We start from the raw sequence: 17,905 nt of genomic DNA on the forward strand, positions 1-17,905 counted from the left end.
CTGATTAAATCTTAATTTTTATTAACAGGAATTTCGTCCATGACTCATCTGGTTCTTTGCAGTCCTTCAACGCTCCCGCAGCTCCTTGTGTAGGCCGCAATAAACCACCATTCTTAACCAAACATGATGGTATCACTTACTCCATCTCCATGGTCTCCGCTCTCCACACCGCTCTGGTCCACATTGTTCTGTTCTACAGGAAATACAAAAGAGAAAACTCAGAACAATGCTATCCGACAGTTAAAGTGAATAACCATCATTACATTATAACTAAAAACTTCTAACATTAAAAGATTAACAGCTATTAGTGGCCTTACTCTCATCTTCTGTCACTTGTCCTAGATTGGTTAGTTCCTTTCACTGCCATGAAGCAATGGCATAAATACATAGCCACTTTTGTATGGTAGACAAACTGCCTTGTGCGTCAGTTTTTTCTCCTCAATCAGCTCTCGTTTTCGGTTCCCTCTTTCATCGCGCAGTACAGATATGTTAATTAGTTTTGAGTCGCATGGACTGGTGAAGAAACTGTCCAAAGCGTCACACACACATGTCTTTTCTGGCCTTCTTTCCTTTACAAAGGCAAAGGCATGTCCCGAAAAAAAACAGGCGTCCTTCTTCTTAGTTGACACAAATGTCCCAAGTGCTGCTGGTGAGACATGAATTTTTGCATTGTCCATTTCTGCTATCCTCTTCGCTAGTTGTGCAATCGGGTTTTTTGCATTTCTGACACTTTTCTTTCGTTTTTGCAGGTGGTTTTCAAACTGAAAGGCAGAGATGTCATTCAAAGATGTTTCAAAGTGCCTTGCATCTTCAGCCAAGTGGATCAGGTCATGGACATTATAGGATGGAAAGATTGGGCTGTAGAGCTTGGTAGATGTTCTATAAAAATATACTAAAAGCTCTTCAGCGTAGCCAATGGATGACATCTGTGTATTGCCATTGGAGTCCAACGGTACAGACATATGGAAGCATTTATGTAGCAAAATTCAAATGGCAATGCAATTTGCAATTTGCAATTCAATAAGTCATTACATTATGCAATTGACAATTAATTATGCAATTTTATAATGTAATTTTTAAATACGTTATTCAAAGTGTATTTTAATATACAGAGTGACAATGCAATCCTCAATTAAATTTGCAAAAATTATAACAATAAAAATAGAATAACATTTTGTCAATTTCTTTGAGTTCCTTTATTCAAATTGAAAAGCTATAGCGTCCCCGTGATTGCAATCCACTTCGCCACGCTCCGTGTGTTGCGATATTCAATTGATATGGAGCCAGTTTCCTGCCATAATTCAAACCTGAAAAAAAAGGTTTCAAAGGCTTGTAAGTCTGGGTTTGAAAACTCAACACCTTGTAAAAAAGGTTTTGCAACACGGAAAAAAAGAGATTATAACCTGAAGAAAATTCAAACAAAAATTCAAACATCTGTAAACATGATTTTGTGTTCTATTTTATCTTCTTCATCATTTTCACCAACACATTTTCAAAGTTCAAACATTTCAAATCTGGCACTGTTCTAACAGTGTATTTCATTGTTTCCCGGTTTTGAAACCTTGTAAATGGGATTCTGCAAACAGGTGTTCATACATTGAGAAATAAGTTTTGAAAGGTTGTATATTTAGTTTTAAAAACTTGTAAAGGTGTACGTTTACGCCATTGCAACGTATTTTTTCAGAACTGACTTTTCAGCATTGACTTTTCAGAGATTTGACCACACAGGCGCAAGCTTTGAGTCACGTGAATATTGGCAGTGTTCTGTCGCGCATATGTTTTGAAACTCCCGACAGTCAAGTCTGAAGAAAAAAAAAACGTTCCTGGGGGCGGGACCATTTAGCTTTAAACCTATTGGTTGCTCTCGGCTGACGTACATTCCAATCACATTCTTGTCATCGGCAGAGCACTGTCAATCACGCACAGCCCGGTGAACGGCACGTGTACATCCTTCGTCCCTCCCTTATCCCCATGCGGGTGTTGGCGGATGGGGGAGTCTGGGCGGTGGACTGCGACGGCATGATAGTTGTCTGACCCCTTGGAATGTACTGACGTACATTCCAATCACATTCGTTTCATCGGCAGAGCACTGTCAATCACGCACAGCCCGGTGAACGGCACATTTGATTGGAATGTACGTCAGCCGAGAGCAACCAATAGGTTTAGAGCAAAATGGTCCCGCCCCCAGGAAAGTTATTTTTTTCTTCAGATTTGACTGTCAGGAGTTTCAAAACGAGTGAGCGACAGAACACTGCCAATATTCACGTGACTCAAAGCTTGCGCCTGTGTGGTCAAATCTCTGAAAAGTCAGTGCTGAAAAGTCAGTTTTGAAAAAATACGTTGCAATGGCGTAAACGTACACCATTACAAGTTTTTAAAACTAAATATTCAACCTTTCAAAACTTATTTCTCAATGTATGAACACCTGTTTGCAGAATCGCATTTACAAGGTTTCAAAACCGGGAAACAATGAAATACACTGTTAGAACAGTGCCAGATTTGAAACTCTGCAAATGCGCTGGTGAAATTGTTTGAACTTTGAAAATGTGTTGGTGAAAATGATGAAGAAGATAAAATAGAACACAAAACCATGTTTACAGATGTTTGAATTTTTGTTTGAATTTTTTTCAGGTTATAATCTCTTTTTTCAGTGTTGCAAAACCTTTTTTACAAGGTGTTGAGTTTTCAAACCCAGACTTACAAGCCTTTGAAAAAAAAAATTACAGGTTTGAATTATGGCAGGAAACTGGCTCCATAAATTGACATTTCAATCCGCAAAACGCTTTGCAAAAGATTTGGCAAAACGTTTTGCAAAACGTTTTCCAAAAACGTAATCCAAAACGTTTTCCAAAAGTCAATATGCAAAGTGGCAAACGTATCAGCCAATCAGCGTCTGGGCGGGAACTACGTCACTTCCTATTGCCTCCAAGGGTATCTCCACGGTGGGTCTCTGTTTACCACACTGGCGTCAAAACGTACCAGTGAGGATAGATCACTTGATTCCTCTTCGGACAAAGTTCCAATTTCTGAATCACTTTCACTATCACTGTCTGGCGGGTGGTGATCATCTCGATACTCGTCTTCTCCTGTATCAGACTGCTCGTGTGTCTGTATGTCTGTTGGGCTATCAGCAAAAGAGGGGCCTGAATTCTCATTTGAAGAACCTGGGCCCGGATTCACAAAGCATTCTTAAGAAGAAAAAAGTTCTAAGTAACACTTTTTTCTTAACTATGTTCTTAAGACAAAATTTAAGATGATGTTTTTTCTTAACTTTTTTCTCAACTTTCTTCTTAACTTTTTCCCTAAGTTCCTACTTTTTTTCCTAAGAAAGTATTTAAGAACAAATGAGATTCTTGAAGACAAAGTTCTTGTATTTCTTCTCAAGTTTCTTCACAACTTTAAGAGAAGCCCTCGCCATTCTTAAACCAGCTGCAGTGAAAAGGTAAGTCTTGATATGTATTTACTTCAACAACTTTGTATGACATTTTTTTTATTTATTCAGTATTTGGTAGTCCTAGAAAATGTATTTCTAATTTAAGTGGGACAGAGTACTTTTTTTAATTTATTTTTTTAATGTAGCCTGTTACATAGAGCTTATGTTGGCAGTTGACATATAGTTCAAATGGACATTTCAGTTTGTGTGTGACATGTGTGCCTGTTGATTACACTACAATGTACTCTTATTAAATCATGGAGACAGCTATTGATGTGTGTACTACTTAATTAATCACTATGAACATATGTTTTTAAGTAGGCGAAGTTACTGAAACCATGTCCTTACTATTATTCCTTTTAGATGGAAGTTCTTTGGGTGGCAGCTAGGGAGGAAAATCCACCAAGGCCTCTGAGAGACAGAGTGGATCCACTAGCACTCCCTGATCATGTCTTCATTAGACAGTATAGGCTCTGTAGGCCAGCCATTCTTTTTCTAGCTGATAGTTTATCAGTTGATCTGAAAAGAGAAACAGGGCGATCAACATTGCAGAATATAGGTGCCCTGAGGTTCTATGCCTCTGGGTCTTTTCAAATGGTGGTGGGGGGCACACTGGGTGTGAGCCAGTCCTCTGTTAGCAGAGTGGTCAGAGATGTTTCAAATTCACTCTGCAGAAGAGTAAGGCAGTTGATAAAGTTTCCTAAAACAGATGCAGAATGTATTAGAACCAAACAACAGTTCTTCAATATAGCCAGATTTCCAAATGTGCTGGGGCAGTAATGGGACACATATTGCAATCAAAGTAAGATAATGTTATTTTTAATTTTTTTGCAAATCTGTTTATGCTGTTTATGAAAGTATCAGCTTGAATCAAAAAACATTTCACATGGTGCTTGAAGTGTTACCTTAAGTATTAATTATTCCATACATTTTAATTCCATAGGCACCAAATGATGAGGAGGCCTTTGTAAACAGGAAAAATTTCCACTGGATAAACACACAGGTCATATGTGATGCAACGCTCCGAGTGACAGACCTTGTTGCGAAGTGGCCGGGTAGCACCCACGACTCCTTTGTTCTCATGAATTCAGGAACAGGCATTCAATTTAATGAGGGAGAAATGCCCGGTGGTTGGTTGTTAGGTCAGAACTACACATGAATTCTACTTTAGGTTAAAACAAAAACATACACTGTATTGCCCTAACTAATGTCCTATATGACAGGAGACAGTGGCTATGCCTTAAGACCATGGTTGATGACACCCATCCTTCACCCCATGCTCGAGATCTTGCGGCCCAGGGACGTGAGCCAGAAGTAGAAGGAGACAGTAGTCGTGTTGTTGTCGCCATATCTCAAGGATGCTTACTTCCACGTCCCTGTTCGGCAGGCGCACAGGAAGTTTCTCCGTTTTGCCTTTATGGGGGTGGCGTACGAGTACCAGTGCCTGCCATTCGGCTAATACCTGGCCCCGCGCACCTTCTCGAAGTGTGTGGAGACGGCGTTGGGACCGCTCAGGCGTCAGGAAAAGGGGGTTCTCTTCTACCTTGACGACCTACTTATTCTGAGCGACTCAGAGGAAGCTGCGAGAAGGGACACCATGACGGTGATAAACCATCTCTCTTTCCTGGGTTTTGCCATCAACTGGGAGAAGAGCTTCCCACTCCCCGGCCGGCAGATAGTCTACTTGGGGCTTTGCCTAGACTCAGCCGCCCTGACAGCGATGCTCTCGCCTCCTCGGCGGCCGCCCATCCCGTGGTCCCCCTGGGTCTGCTCTTTATGCGCAGACTCCAGCGGTGGTTTGCTCGCCAACAGTTGGACCCCGTGCGACACAAGCTCAGGGTGCTCCTCCTACCCCGTTCAGTGTCACCAGACCTGGAATATTGGGGAAACCCCTCCGCCCTTCTCAGGGGCGTTCCCCTGGGCAGAGTGACTTCCTACGTAGTGGTCTTCAGGGACGCCTCGTTGACGGGTTGGGGAGGAACGTGCCTCTCTCTGAGAGGAGCTCTCAGTCTGAGAGCTCTGCATATTGCAGGCACCCAGAACTTCGGGGCGGACCTCATGTCTCGCGGCGGTTGCATCCCGACATTGTCAGACTGATCTGGCAGAGGTTCGGAACGGCTCAGGTGGACCTGTTCGCGTGCAGGGAGAACACACACTGCAGGTGGTGGTTCTCTCTCGACCCTCGGGCTCTTCCCCCGTTGGGGGTGGATGCGTTGGCGCACGCATCTTGGCCGCGGGTTCTCTTGTAAGCTGCGTACATAAACAAACAGGGGGGAGTGCGCTCCTCTGCTCTCCACCGAAAGGCGGTCGAGCTCTGGCTTTGGGCTCATCAGTATCTCCTCAGTCTGAGAGCCCTGCATATCGCAGGCGCCCAGAACTTCGGGGCGGACCTCATGTCTCGCGGTGGTTGCATCCCGACACTGTCAGACTGATCTGGCAGAGGTTCGGGACGGCTCAGGTGGACCTGTTCGCGTGCAGGGAGAACACACACTGCAGGTGGTGGTTCTCTCTCGACCCTCGGGATCTCCCCCCGTTGGGGGTGGATGCGTTGGCGCACACACCTTGGCCGCGGGTTCTCTTGTATGCGTTTCCTCCGCTCCAGCTGATCCTTCCTCTTCTGGAACGGGTCAGACAGGAGAGATTGTCCCTGATTAAAGTGGCTCCGGAGAACCGCTCTGCTCTGTGGTTTCCAGAGCTGGCGGCGCTCTCACGGACGGCGCCGTGGCCGGTACCGTTCAGACCGGATGCGCTTTCACAGGCCCATGGGACGGTGCATCACCCGCCCGATGTATCGGGACGGTTGTTGGTCTGGCTCCTGAGAGGTTGATCCAGCAGGGCAAAGGTTTGCCTGAAGCGGTTATCGACACTATTCAGAGTGCTCGTGCGCCTTCTACTTCTTCCCTCTATGTGGCGAAGTGGTGCGCTTTCTCTGATTGGTGTGACAGGAACCACGCTGTCCCATCCCATTGCGAGGTGGGAAGTGTGCTTGCGTTTCTACAGCACTTATTAGAGAAAGGTTTGGCTTTCTCCACTATCAAGGTCTATACGGCAGCTGTTTCGGCTGGCCATGCGGGCTGTGATGGTGGACCGATCTTCAGCCATCCACTGGTCAAGAGGTTCTTGCTTGGGGCGGGTTAGGCCTGTTTCGCGCGTGCTTACACCACACTGGGATCTCCCCACCGTGTTGCGCGGGTTGTCCAGGGACCCTTTCGAGCCTTTGTCTCAGGCCCCTTTGGATGTCCTGTCCTTTAAAACGCCGTTCTTATTGGCTTTGGTTTGTGCCAAGCGGGCCTGTGAGCTGACCGCTCTGTCTGTCAGCCCGAGCTGCTTGTTGCTTAACGAGGACAGCTCCTTTGCGCTGCTCAGACCTAATCCTGCATTCCTCCCTAAGAACATTAATAGTTCTTTCCGGTCGAGAGATATTGTGCTTGAGGCTTTTCACCCCCCGCCTCATTCTAGTGAGGCGGAGGCGGAGTTGCTGTGCCCTGTGCGGGCGCTGACTATGTACGTGAAACGCTCAGCCGCGTTCCGCTCCACGCAACAGTTGTTTGTGTGTTATAGCGACGCTAGCAGGGGCCGCGCTCTCTCTAAACAGCGGTTTTCTCGCTGGATATGTGAGGGTGTTTGCTTAGCCTACGCTCGGCAAGGCTTACTGTACGTCCACACCAGAAGCGAATTGAGCTACCAAATCGCCGGAAGTCATTCACTTTCTATGGGCAAGAGCGATCAAAGCGACCAAAGTGACCAACGCTACCAGCGGCCAAAGTTGAGTGACCAGAGCGTCCAAAAAAAGTTGAAAACTGTAAATTACTATGACGCGTTTCAGCGGCAAAACACTGACAGCCAATCGGAATGTAGACGCTCTTCGCTTGCGTGGATTCCAGGGAACACCGGCAGGCACTTTTGAATTGTACGTCATGAGCGACCAAAGCGAACAGAAATATTCGCAGCGATACTTTATGAGCTTCTGCTTCTGGTGTGGACGTACAGTTAGCGCCACCGTTGGGCGTTAAAGCTCACTCGACACTTCAACGGCTCTACTCAAGAGGCGTTCCGGTGGAAGACATTTGCGCGGCTGCGTCTTGGTCTTCCCCCGGCCCCTTTGTTCGTTTCTACATGTTAGACATGTCCAGGGGCTTACTCGGCAACTCTGTGTTGAAGTCCGGTGCCCCTTCTACGGCTTAGGAATAAAGGCATGTTCTTTTAAGCGGCATCGTTGAAATTCCTCTCGCCGGATGGCGAGTTGGACTTGAATGCCAGTATTTCTCTCCCTCCATTTTTCAAATGGAAAGCTGGGAGAGAGGTTCCTATTGGTTCGCCGTTTGACGAGTTAGTTTGTCTGCCAGTATGGCACTCCCGCCGTTTTTTTTTTTTAAATGAGAAACGGACGAGAGAAGCTCCTTATTGGAGAGTCGAACTCCGTAGCTCCGCCCCCGGTGGTAGCGGACCTAATGGAAACCGTATTACTCTGGTTTTTCCTTCACTTTCATGGATTCCATGAAGGACGGGTTGGGGCCGGAGTCTTTGCAGACTCACTTCTTTCTCTTGATCATCGCCTTGCTTGATCTAGGAGGAATTCGTTTTTTATTAAGCTGTTGTGTTTTGCACATCCTCGGCTTTGTTGAGTCTTGTGTGCCCTGGTGACTTAAGTTTCTTGACTGGGGTCCAGCAGGAGTACATTGATTGGGCTCCGCTTGCAGCTTCACCTTAGCCAATAGGGCGAAGCCTAGACGGCGTAGCCTACATGAAATAGAACGATAGTTATGATATTATAACTCTAGTTCTATGATTGTAGGCGTAGCCGTCTAGTTTCCCACCTGCTGTACCCTCCAAATGCTGAAAGAATAGCGTGGAGGATGGGCGGCGGTTTGCGCCGCGTTATATACACGTGCCGTGGGAATTTTATTTGTATTTTTTTGGGACAAGCCCATAAGGCGAAGCCTACAATCATAGAACTAGAGTTATAATATCATAACTATCGTCTTTGGTATCACTCCTCAAGTAGTCCGGTAACTTCAGCGTCTTCGGTTGCACGTCAACGTCTTGTCTGACTATTTCTCTGCTGCTCAACGAATGCTGGTAATAAATAAATTGTAAAAAGACACACCATGTCAAGTTATTTTTTCGTTTTGGCAAGTAGCTGTGTAATAAGCGGGATAATGTATAGAACGTCGCCGGACCTGTCGGTCGTATGCTGACTCCTCAGGGTGGACTCCTTCCGCTGCTCCGCCGCCGGAGGACTCCGCAAAACCGAGAGGTCCGGCGACGTTCTATACATTATCCTGCTTATTACACGGCTACTTGCCAAAACGAAAAAATAACTTCACATATTCGTAGTGTTTATCAGCAGTGAAATAGTCCGCAAAAGACGTTGACGTCGCTTAGCAACCGAAGAGGCTGGGGTTGACAAGTTACAGGACTACTACCCATGCAAGTGAACGGAGCGTTCCACGGCATAGAGAAGACCCGTGTCATAAATGCCTGTCATGTTTCTGTTTATGGCATAGATTTCTCCTCAGATAAGGACAATAAAGCAATGATTAAAAAAAAACACAAACGCTCGATCAAAGGCCCGGCCCGACCCGGCTCGAGGATAATGGTGGGAAATATCGGCCCGACCCCTGCGGGCCCGGGTCGGGCCTCAAAACCCTGATTGTTTTACATGAATTGGCTAAAGAAATGACCACTGTAGCATATTTAAACACAATTCAAATTGTGCAGAGAATTATTTCCATTGGTCATTCTAACCGGAGACATTTAGAATTTTCGGTCCTCCAAATATTTTTCCGGTCTGTAGCCGCGTTTACATGGCACATCTGATCCGCATAGATTTCTACGCGGAATAGATCTGTTCCTAAAATGTGATCCGAATGTACTGTATACATGGCAGTAACAAAAGTGTCCGATATGTCTCTCGCACACCTGACACATCTCTGGACCGGCGGCGACGTAATGGACGCGTTATCACTATTTGGCATTGTGAATTTGATTTTAATGAAAGCACAGCAGGTGAGGGCTTGCCCCTTCAATTAAGGAGGACAGCACAGCTACGTCAATTTCTCGTCCGATCTTTATATTTACCCCCCACCTCCGCCGCAAACAAGAGGAATTTGAATGCGAGTCCGCAGCCAAGACTGGTGGTAGAGAGTGGTCTCTCTAAGTTAAGAAGTATTTTAACGTTCAGCCTGCAAAGGTACTAGTAGTACTCATTTAAAGTTATCTCGGACGCGCGCGGACACTACTATAGGCGAGCAGTCATTAATAAACACCCATGTCCCGTCGCTTAGCAACCGGACACGCTTACCGGACTACTTTTACGGAATGATAACAAAGACGTGAATCAGGCAATAAATCCACTTTCCTTGACAGCGGTCAAGTTCGGTGTGCTTAAAAGTACCGACGGAGCTCAGTGGACCAATTGCGAACTACTGCAGCTGCTCTAAGTTAAACCCCAATCTATTCGGAATGAGTGTATACATGTCGATTAAAACGGACTACACCACCTCTTCTATTCGGCATAGAATTCTATGCCGAACAGATAATTGTATTCCGAATGAGGCGTATATATGATCATTTTCTATTCCGCATAGAAATATATGCGGATCAGATGTGTCCATGTAAACGCGGCTAATGACCGGTAATTACCGGACAATGGAAACTTGACCCCAGTACACAACGGCGTTTCGCGGTTAAACTAGTCTGCCCGTACACACACACACACACACACACACTGGCGGTTGGTGGTTAAGTTAGCACACAACTGCATTTCGCGGTTAAACTAGTCTGCCTGTACACAATATCAATTAACACACGTATTAATATATGGGCCAGAGTAAGGCACAATCAAAATTTCTTTAGGAATTTAGCTTACCGTTTTAGCCGTTGCCGCCAAATTCAGTTCGAACCGGTCCAGGTCAGAATCTGCGTAGCCACGATGACGAGACAGAGCCACTTTGCGCATGCGCAAGCAGGTGTTGTGTCAGAGCCAATGGAATCCTAGTCACCGCCTTTGTGGGATGGACAACCGCCGTCCTCCAATCAATCATCCCTTGTATCTAACGATGTTCCAAAATGATCTATCAGACTGGAGTTGCTCTTAAAGTACGCCGGGAGATGTAGAAAGTGCTTTTATCACGATTCAACAAACGTTTAATTCAGAGTTGATCTTTCAATGTTGTATCATTATTCATGTATCAACACTTTTTCAACAGTTAATTGGTCAGCATTGTTTGGATGTTGGAACGTTATTTTTCTACTAATATATAGCAAAAAAAAATGTAATAGACATGGTTGTAAAAATAATGTTGATTTGACATACAACTCAAACATTTTTGATATTTAAATGTTGAATCCATAGTGAGTTAACAACACCATTTCAACTATTTGGTGTTCAACATTGTTTTGACGTTGAATCAATGTTTTTACATCGACTGCCATTATTTCAACCACATTTAAACGTCAGTCAGTCGAATGCCAGCTGGGATATCTCATGTCAATTTACAATTGGCAAAATGTGTCAGCGTTGGCTGACTATACTAACTCTTTTTAATTAGGATAATGATCCTGCTCGCCTCCTCTTTGCAACGGAATTTGTTTAAGATAAAAAACCATTTCATTGAACGTACACAGATATTTTCGTTTTTATGTTTCCCGCAGTGTGCCTCTCTGGTATTGAGCGGGTCTGCAGGATTGCACTCCGCAATCAACGCTTTCCAAGCAACTTTCTCCGGTAAGGACAGGATCTCACGGAGGTAGGCTGCTTCTTCGCTGTTCATTTTCTCCAGCTGCACGATCATAGTTTGGCAACATGAACATGGCACTGTGTAATCCGCCTAGAGAAATGCGATCAGATCGCGGAAGAACACGTCACGTCTCTGGCAAACGCTGCCGTATTCAAAATAGCATGCATATCCATCAGTTATATTCTCAATTTAATTTACAGAGCAATACCTGCAAAGTATTTAGGTTAACTATATATTTGATTTTAGAATAAAAATCAACCCTTGTATGCAGTTTATTTATTTTTTTGTTCCATTACCTCTACCTGGAAGCCTTGGTCCAAGCCGAGTTCAAAGCACCCTATGACGTCATTTTGCACCATGATGGATTTTCCGCCATCTTGGTTTATGTCAAAAACCTTCAAAATGCATCTCCTATCACAAATGTTCTCCAATCTTCTCGAAACTTGGCACACATGATCTTCAGGCCATGCTTGATAACTCTACTTCATTTATATCAATGTCAGTTGTGCTGAACAGCACTCATTAATGGGTAGACACTGCACTCGTGTGGCGACAAGCGGTGCTTAATGTATAATGCAACAATGACTATATTTACCATTCCGCCCACTTACAATATAAACTGAAATTCCCACTGGATTAGATGCTTCACGAACCACCTCCAGAACGGATGCTTGTTTACATTGTGTCTCTTTTAGGGATATTGTTCCGAATACCCCTATGTATTTGTGACATTTGTTCTGTCAGGCAGACTGTATTGCGCCCTTACCTCTAGGTGGGGTCATTTTCCCATTTGGTAAACATTGACGCGTACTCGCATAATGCTCATCCCACCGGCTGTCGGTATTACCGATTACCGAGACGGTCGTCATGTAGCCACCTAGCCGATTACGTCCGTCCAGCAAAATTAGTTTGCGAAGTCCCATTATGCTTGACCCCCACATTGCTGCTCGCAGCTATATTTATTATTAGGCCTATATCCTTTGTTTAACCAGGTTAGTCTCATTGAGATTAACATTTATTTTACAAGAGAGACCTGGCCAAGATGGACAGCAGTACACAGTTCCAACATAAAATACAAGACAAAATACAAGTTCAATACTGAGTGCAATTGTGAAAATACATGAATGTCATTGACTAAAACATTTGCAATTTTCCATGGAGTCCGACGTCAAACTGAAACTCTAATGTAGTAGACCATAACCTATCTGTAAACTAAATGTTAGTTAGTTGTCGCTTTTGTTACCATAGCTATTTTTTAAGTGTACATGTGTTGAGTGTGTTGGTGCATCTGCGTGTGTGCGTTTGTGCTTGTGTGTGTGCATGCGTGTGTGTCTGGGTGTGTGTGTGTGCATGCGTGCGTGTGTCAGCTGTTGTCTACAAGCCCGTTCCCAGACTCTCTTAGAGTGCACCTATTGAGGAGAACGCTGCCTATCGCGCCCGGGCCCAATTGCCATCACGCATTCAGTGGGGAACGGATTTAGCTCCATTACTTTTTATTACTGTGGCAATTACCTTTTAAAACTGTGGACGATTGGCAAACAACAAGAGCCCCAGTCCCGTACCTTGGGACCTTATTTCAGCTGTTGTCATAATCTAGAACATAGTCTACATAGAGACTTCCTTAAGACACTCAGATATCTGTAGGCCCCTCCCCATCCCCCAGCAGAAAGGCCTTTTGAGAAGGGCTGTTTTGTAGTCCATATAATCCTGGGTCAGTGTGGCTCTCTGGTGGTAATGGAAACGAGAGGTAATGACAAGCTTGTGTGTTGTTTTTTTATTTTTTTTATATGGGGGGGTGTGGGGGCACAAACGCCTGCTTTGTTAGGCTCAACAGAGACGTAAGCTGAGCCCCTGGTAGTCGCCCTGACAGGGGTGAACATAGCATTGTGCTAATCCAGCCCCCTGACCCCCCTTCCCCGGCCCCCAAACACACACACACACACACACACACACACAAACACACAACATACCTTTCATGCCCACAGGAGAGGGTGCACGTTGAATCGGGGGCTTGGGTGGGGTGGGCAGGGGGGCCGTTGGATGGCTCCCTCCGAGGCAGACAGTGGAGTTCATAGTCATCACAGCCCTGATACCTCTCACTCTATTTGATATCTTCTTTGATCTGCCGGAACATGTACATCATTCACCCTCTCAGAGGTCAGTGCTTTATTGGCCTTTTACACTTCCTTTAACACTTCCCCATCCCTGCCAGTTGTAAGTAAAAAAACAGTCAGGGATGGGGGACTCTGCCGATTCATAAGCAAAGCACCCCAGTGTTCATCTATTTTCATTATGAGAGGCATTTGAGCCTGATTCCGCAATGACCGGAAGCCGAACCGTATTTCACAGTTGAAGGACGACTGCGTCACTCGACTGCAGGTACAACCCAGACACCACAGGAGAATACAGTTTGTATTTGTATGTTTCTGCAAACCCCTGATACGTTGAACCTCAACGTTTATCTTCCAATATAATTGGGGTACAGTGTATTTTCTGGTTATGAAATAACTTCAAATATAGATTTTAATACCCACTAGTATTTCAAACATGTGGAACAATGAGCGGTATTTTTTAAATGATTGATTCTTTGTTCCTTTGATAGGATGCTTCAATTCAGACAGCTTTTAATCAAAATCAAACAGTAAACCCATTGCCATAACAACTTAATGTGCGTAATGTAACGTAGGAACTGCTGTAATTGTTTAGGTTTTAGCGTAAACTTGGTTACACTGTCCAGAGAAAAGAGACATCTGAAAACCTATTTGTGAAAGCACAAAACAAAGCTAATTTATACAAACGACGCATGCATACATTTTATTCATTTTAAATTCACGTCCAACTAAAAAGCATTCAAACCTGTGGCCTCAAATCAGAATCATTTGCTTATTCATAGTAATACTCCAGCACCACACCCAACAGCACCTCCCCTCAAGCTCCCCTGATGTGGGAGAGGTCCTTCCTCCTTCTCAGCGGGAACTTCACTAGTTCCGTTACTGAGTTCATAATAGTTCTTTCATTATAACGATGGAATGGGGAATCTATTTAACACTAGAACAGCCGTCGAAGGGGTCAAATGACCCCTGTGAGTTAAAATAAAATATATCTTTGCACTCGATCACGTTCCAAATCCCTACTTTCTTGACTTTTCCTAAATATGTGTGTTGTACCACCCTGTGTTCATACTTTTTTTTTTTCAGACCGGGAAAGATATTATAGAGCATTTTTATGCATTCCTGTGTAATTGTTTTTTTTCCAAGGATGCAATGCTCTTTTTCTGTCAGCAAGGGGACATTCTGAAGTGAATAAGATTGATATCTATAGGTAGATATACACAGGCAGACAGACAGACAGACAGACAGACAGACAGACAGACAGACAGACAGACAGACAGACAGACAGACAGACAGACAGACAGACAGACAGACAGACAGACAGACAGACAGACAGACAGACAGACAGACAGAGGTGGCCAATACGTCGACTGCGATCGACTGTACGACCGCGAGAGTAGTGCAGGTCGATTGCGTGACATTAAAAAAATAATAAATAAAAGTTTATATATTTTTTATTTTATTAATATAATTTAAAAATTAATTAATAAAATATAATTATAAGAAGGATATAAAAATGAGTGGACACACTGTTCAAACTATTGCAACATATAATTTGCTACTATAAATGCAAATTGTTACATTCTTTTTGAATGAATAGATAACTACCCTAGCATAGACAATAGACACTGTTGGTGTGGCTGAGAGAGAAAATGCCATGTATTCCATCATGTTTGTGAACCAGCCGTTGGCTGAGTGGTCTAGCATCTGCCCTGCAATTCGGGCAACCCGAGTTCACGTCCTGGGTACATCATGTAATTCTTGCCGTTTGCTTATTTTTGTAATTTCCTTTATATCAGAGAAATTAGGCCTAACAATTTACCTTTTATATAATAAATTTGTCTTACAATATAACCCAAATATACCTTGCAAAAACTCGTAAAAGTCGTAAAGTTAATGTTAATATTAATGTTACTGATAAGCCTTTGTCACAATGACAAAGACACTGCATGGGAAATTGCAGCCACATGAATTCCATTCAGGTGAGTTTCGCGGCAGGCAGCCAAGAAACTCACCACTGACCACTTCTGTTGAGAAAAAATACTATGGTCAGTCAATTTAGCATATTCAAAGAAATGGAAAATAAATGACATGAAAAGTTTTTTTTTATTTCTCCAGTATTCCTTCCTAATACACTGATTCGGTGGGGATTGAACCCCAGACGAACGTTCTCTGGCTCAGTCTCAGACCGATCACTAGGAATTAGCTGTAAGAGCCTATACTTTTCCCTGGATTTAGAATGATACAAACGTGCAAAAACATAATTATATATATGGAATTCAGTGCAATGCTGTTTGTCCCTATAAAACAATAATAGTGAAAAAATAAATACAAAACATGAGGATAACTCTACAATCAAACCATGCAATCCGAAGGCTCTTCTTCACCACTCCCCCTTCTCACTTCCAATGCAAAGCGAATAGAATTGAGTTGGGGATCGAGGGCGTAGCCTAACTAGTTGGTGAACGACCCAGAGAAACGCAACGCAAATTTTATTCCGAAATTCCGCCCGGACACATTTTTACTACTACTGTACGGGGAACCCACTTGAATCCTACCTGTTCTACTGTTATAAAAAAATTGCGGCGCAACTTGGTGGGCGTTATACTATCAAATGCAAATTGTTACGTTATTTTTGAATGAATAGATAAGTTAGTACCCTAGCATAGACAATAGACAATGTGGGTGTGGCTGTTATGATAATTGCATTCCCTGAGACACAAAGAGCTTTAAATTAGTATAGCAGTCTGTGTCTCTGCAATGCATCCATTTTTTACAATGCATCCTGGAGGCAGAGGCAGACAGAGGCACTGGACGCCAGAGCAAATATTGGTCGAGTTACAGAGTATTTCAGAGGGGGAATCTGATGGAGAAGCAGAGGAACTGGCATGCGAGCTAGAGAGTGATGATGAGAGAGCTGATGATGGAAGTGGCGCTGTGTAGAATCTGATTCAGGTTCAGAATCTGAACCTGAGGCGACCACATTCATGGAAGAGACATCACCATCCATGCAAGAGAAAGCACGAGACGGTACCATATGGATTGAACAACCCCCTGGCCGTTCGAGAGGCAGATCAACAGAGGCCAATGTCATGAGAGAACCTCCAGGGCCCACACCTCGCGCCAAGGAAAATATCACAGATCCACTGAGCAGTTTACTGTGTTTGCTTGACACGGAAATGTGGGAACAGATTCTAAAGTATACTCAGGCCGAAGCTGACCGAAACAATGCTGATATGTTCAATGCGACAATGGACCAACTAAAAGCATTTGTTGGTCTCGTTTATTTGAGAGGTATTGCCGGCGGGAAAAGCCAGAAACTGGAGGACTTCTGGTCTGCTGAAATGGGAAATCCTGTTTTCAAGGAAACAATGTCTCGCCAGAATTTCTGAGATATCATGCGCTATCTGCGCTTTGATGACAAGAGCACAAGGGCTGCCCGCCTTCTGGAGGATAAATTTGCCATGATATCAGAGACATTTGATCGATTTGTGAAAAACAGCACTGCTTCTTACACGCCTGGGGAGAACATAACAGTTGGTGAACAATTGTTCCCCACCAAGGCGCGCTGTCGTTTCACACAGTACATGGCAAATAAACCGGATAAATGTGGCATAAAATTCTGGGTAGCCGCTGATGTTGAAACCAAATACATGTTGAATGCCCATCCCTATCTAGGGAAAGACAACAGTAGGCCATCTGGACAGCACTTATCAGACAATGTTGTGCTTCGTCTGATGGAACCATTCCTGGAGAAAGGAAGAAATGTAACAACAGACAATTACTTTACCTCGTTACCACTGGCAAACACTCTTTTGGCACACAAAACCACCATTGTTGGCACAATGAATAGAATCAGACGAGAGATGCCCCCGTGTACAAAGGCACAGATGGAAAGATTCTCCTCCAAGGTGCTGAGGGCTGGGGAAGCCACACTCACCATTTACCAGGGAAAACCACGCAAAAGCGTCAGCCTCCTCAGCACAATGCACCAGACGGTTTCAACTGACAATGGCCCCAAGAAAATGCCCGAAACTGTATCCCACTACAACAGCACTAAATATGGCGTTGATGTTATGGACCAGATGGCACGCTTGTATTCAGTAAAGGGAGGGACCAGGCGTTGGCCTGTAGCTGTGTTCTACAACATCCTAGACCTGGCTGCAATCAATGCACACATTCTGTACAAACAGTGCATGGACGTCAACATGACCAGAAAGAGATTTATTCTGGAGCTTGTGAAACAGCTGTGTGCGCCTCAGAGAATGGCCAGGACTGTGTCATCAGTGGCAGCACCAGTGGCACGTAGGTGACTTCTGATTGAAACTCCTTCCCCACCTACCAAAAGGAAAAAGTGTCAAGTCGCCAGATGTAGTGGGAACAAAACCTTTGGAAATGCAGTGAGCCTGCATTTCCTCACTGCATTTCTGCAAGATAATCTGCTGTGAATGTTGATTAGACTTTGCTGAAACCGGAAGATAAAAAAAAAGACTGCTGTCCCGAAAGACATTTTTTTTTCATCCAGTTCCTAGTTCATTTAAAGTCAGCCGTATTTTTTTGTTTTCTTTTTTTACAGACTTACTGAATGTCAATGTACTCTATACTCTAATAAACTCTAA

Source organism: Gadus macrocephalus, chromosome 16 (genome assembly GCF_031168955.1).
Source record: "Gadus macrocephalus chromosome 16, ASM3116895v1".
Lineage (NCBI taxonomy): Eukaryota > Metazoa > Chordata > Actinopteri > Gadiformes > Gadidae > Gadus > Gadus macrocephalus.